The sequence below is a fragment of the Grammomys surdaster genome, unplaced genomic scaffold (assembly GCF_004785775.1).
Source record: "Grammomys surdaster isolate TR1022 unplaced genomic scaffold, NIH_TR_1.0 146, whole genome shotgun sequence".
NCBI lineage: Eukaryota > Metazoa > Chordata > Mammalia > Rodentia > Muridae > Grammomys > Grammomys surdaster.
In genome coordinates, this window is record NW_021604604.1 from 14,218,296 (window position 1) to 14,222,643 (window position 4,348).

Genomic DNA, 4,348 nt, shown 5'->3' on the forward strand with positions numbered 1-4,348 from the left:
TTCAAGGTTCTAGGCTAATAACCAATAATCAGTGAGTGAATACCATGTGTCTTCTTTTGTGATTGGCTTACCTCACTCAGGATGATAATTTCTAGTTCCATCCATTTACCTAGGAACCTCTCGAATTCATTGTTTTTAATAGCTGAGTAATACTCCATTGTGTAAATATACCACATTTTTTGAATCCATTCCTCAGTTGAAGGACATCTGGGTTCTTTCCAGCTCCTGGCTATTATAAATAAGGCTGCTATGAACATAGTTGAGCATATGTCCTTGTTATATGTTCGAGCATCTTCTGGGTATATGCCTAGGAGTGGTATAGCTGGATCCTCGGGTAATGCTATGTCCAATTTTCTGAGGAACCGCCAGACTGATTTCCAAAGTGGTTGCACCATCTTGCAGTCCCACCAACAATGGAGGAGTGTTCCTCATTCTTCACACCCTCGCCAGCATCTACTATCACCTGAGTTTTTAATCTTAGCCATTCTGACTGGTGTGAGATGGAATCTCAGGGTTGTTTTGATTTGCATTTCCCTGAATACTAAGGATGCTGAACATTTCTTTAGATGCTTCTCGGCCATTCGAGTTTCTTCCGTTGAAAATTCTTTGTTAAGCTCTATACCCCATTTTTTAATAGGGTAATTTGGTTGTCTGGAGTCTAATTTCTTGAGTTCTTTGTATATATTGGATATTAGCCCTCTATCAGATGAAGGATTGGTAAAGATCTTTTCCCAATTTGTTGGTTGTCGTTTTGTCCTATTGACAGTGTCCTTTGCCTTACAGAAACTTTGCAATTTTATGAAGTCCCATTTGTCAATTCTCGATCTTAGAGCATATGCCATTGGAGTTCTGTTCAGGAACTTTTCCCCTGTGCCCAAGTATTCGAGGCTTTTCCCCACCTTCCCTTCTATTAGTTTCAGTGTATCTGGTTTTATGTGGAGGTCCTTTATCCACATAGACTTGAGCTTTGTACAAGGGGATAAGAATGGATCAATTTTCATTCTTCTACATGTTGTCTTCCAGTTGAACCAGCACCATTTGTTGAAAATGCTGTCCTTTTTCCACTGGACAGTTTTAGCTCCTTTGTCAAAGATCAAGTGACCATAGGAGTGTGGGTTCATTTCTGGGTCTTCAATTCTATTCCATTGATCTTCCTGCCTGTCTCTGTACCAATACCAGGTAGTTTTTTATCACTATTGCTCTGTAGTACAGCTTGAGGTCAGGGATGGTAATTCCTCCAGAAGTTCTTTTATTGTTGAGAATAGTTTTCGCTATCCTGGGTTTTTTGTTATTCCATATGAATTTGAGAATTTCCTTTTCTAACTCTGTGAAGAATTGAGTTGGGATTTTAATGGGGATTGCATTGAATCTGTAGATTGCTTTTGGCAAGATGGCCATTTTTATTATATTAATCCTGCCAATCCATGAGCATGGGAGATCTTTCCATCTTCTGAGATCTTCTTCAATTTCTTTCTTCAGAGACTTGAATTTCTTGTCATACAGGTCTTTCACTTGCTTGGTTAGATTCACACCAAGGTATTTTATATTATTTGCAACTATTGTGAAGGGTGTCATTTCCCTAATTTCTTTTTCAGTCTGTTTATCTTTCATGTAGAGGAAGGCTACTGATTTGTTTGAGTTGATTTTATAACCAGCCACTTTGCTGAAGTTGTTTATCAGGTTTAGGAGTTCTCTGGTGGAAGTTTGGGGGTCACTTAAGTATACTATCATATCATCTGCAAATAGCGATATTTTGACTTCTTCCTTTCCTATTTGTATCCCTTTGACTTCTTTTTGTTGTCTAATTGCTCTGGCTAAGACTTCCAGTACTATATTGAATAGGTAGGGGGAGAGTGGGCAGCCTTGTCTAGTCCCTGATCTTAGTGGGATTGCTTCAAGTTTCTCTCCATTTAGCTTGATGTTGGCTACTGGTTTGCTGTAAATTGCTTTTACTATGTTTAGGTAGGGGCCTTGAATTCCTGATCTTTCCAAGACTTTTATCATGAAGGGATGTTGAATTTTGTCAAATGCTTTCTCAGCATCTAGTGAGATGATCATGTGGTTTTTTTCTTTAAGTTTGTTTATATAGTGGATTACATTGATGGATTTCCGAATATTGAACCATCCCTGCATTCCTGGGATAAAACCTACTTGATCATGATGGATGATTGTTTTGATGTGGTCTTGGATTCGGTTTGCTAGAATTTTATTGAGTATTTTTGCATCGATGTTCATAAGGGAGATTGGTCTGAAGTTCTCTTTCTTTGTCGGGTCCTTGTGGGGTTTGGGTATGAGTGTAATTGTAGCTTCATAGAACGAATTGGGTAGTGTTCCTTCTGTCTCTATTTTGTGGAATAGTTTGAAGAGAATTGGTATTAGGTCTTCCTTGAAGGTCTGATAGAATTCAGCACTAAAACCATCTGGTCCTGGGCTTTTTTCAGTGGGGAGGCTTTTGATGACTGCTGCTATTTCCTGAGGGGTTATGGGACTATTTAGATGGTTTATCTGCTCCTGGTTTAACTTCGGTACCTGGTATCTGTCTAGGAAATTGTCCATTTCATCCAGGTTTTCCAGTTTTGTTGAGTATAGGCCTTTGTAGTAGGATCTGATGATTTTTTGAATTTCTTCAGTTTCTGTTGTTATGTCTCCCTTTTCAGTTCTGATTTTATTAATTTGGATACTGTCTCTGTGCCCTCTGGTTAATCTGGCTAAGGGTTTATCTATCTTGTTGATTTTCTCAAAGAACCAACTCCTGGTTTTATTGATATTTTGTATTGTTCTTTCTGTTTCTATTTGGTTGATTTCAGCCCTGAGTTTGATTATTTCCTGCCTTCTACTCCTCCTGGGTGTATTTGCTTCTTTTTGTTCTAGAGCTTTTAGTTGTGCAGTCAACTTGTTAGTGTGTGCTCTTTCCAGTTTCTTTTTGTAGGCACTTAGAGCTATGAGCTTTCCTCTTAGCACTGCCTTCATGGAGTCCCACAAGTTTTGGTATGATGTGTCCTCATTTTCATTGAATTCTAAAAAGTCTTTTATTTCTTTCTTTATTTCTTCCTTGACCAAGTCATCATTGAGTAGAGAGTTGTTCAGTTTCCATGTGTACGTGGGTTTTCCATTGTTTTTGTCATTATTAAAGACCAGTCTTAGTCCGTGGTGATCTGATAAGATGCAAGGGATTATTTCAATCTTTTTGTATCTGTAGAGGCTTGTTTTGTGACCAATTATATGGTCTATTTTGGAGAAGGTACCATGAGGTGCTGAGAAAAAGGTATATTCTTTTGTTTTAGGATGAAATGTTCTATAGATGTCTGTTAAGTCCATTTGGTTCATAACTTCTGTTAATTTCAAAGTGTCTCTGTTTAGTTTCTGTTTCCATGATCTGTCCATTGCTGACAGTGGGGTGTTGAAATCCCCCACTATTATTGTGTGAGGTGTAATGTGTGTTTTGAGCTTTAGTAAAGTTTCTTTTATGTATGTAGGTGCCCTTGCATTTGGAGCATAGATGTTCAGAATTGAGAGTTCACCTTGGTAGATTTTTCCTTTGATGAGTATGAAGTGTCCTTCCTTATCTTTTTTGATTAATTTTGGATGAAAGTCGATTTTATTTGATATTAGAATGGCTACTCCAGCTTGTTTCTTGGGACCATTGGCTTGAAAAATTGTTTTCCACCCTTTTATTCTGAGGTAGTGTCTGTCTTTGTCACTGAGGTGCGTTTCTTGTATGCAGCAAAATTCTGGGTCTTGTTTGTGTATCCAGTCTGATAGTCTGCGTCTTTTTATTGGGGAATTGAGACCATTGATGTTAAGAGATATTAAGGAAAAATGATTGTTGCTTCCTGTTATTTTTGTTATTAGAGGTAAAGTTATGTTTGTATCTTTTTTGGGGGTTGTTGGAAGATTACTTACTTGCTTTTCCTAGGTTGTAGTTTCCCTCCTTGTGTTGGCATTTTCCATCAATTATCCTTTGAAGTGCTGGGTTTGTGGGAAGATATTGTGCAAATTTGGTTTTGTCATGGAATATCTTGGTTTCACCATCTATATTGATTGAGAGTTTTGCTGGGTATAGTAATCTGGGCTGGCAATTGTGTTCTCTTAGGGTCTGTATGATGTCCGTCCAGGCTCTTCTGGCTTTTATAGTCTCTGGTGAGAAGTCTGGTGTAATTCTTATAGGTCTGCCTTTATATGTTACTTGACCTTTTTCCCTTACTGCTTTTAGTATTTTTTCTTTGTTTTGTGCATCTGATGTTTTGATTATTATGTGACGGGAGGTATTTCTTTTCTGGTCTAGTCTATTTGGTGTTCTGTAGGCTTCTTGTATGTTTATGGGCATCTTGTTCTTTAGGTTAGGGAA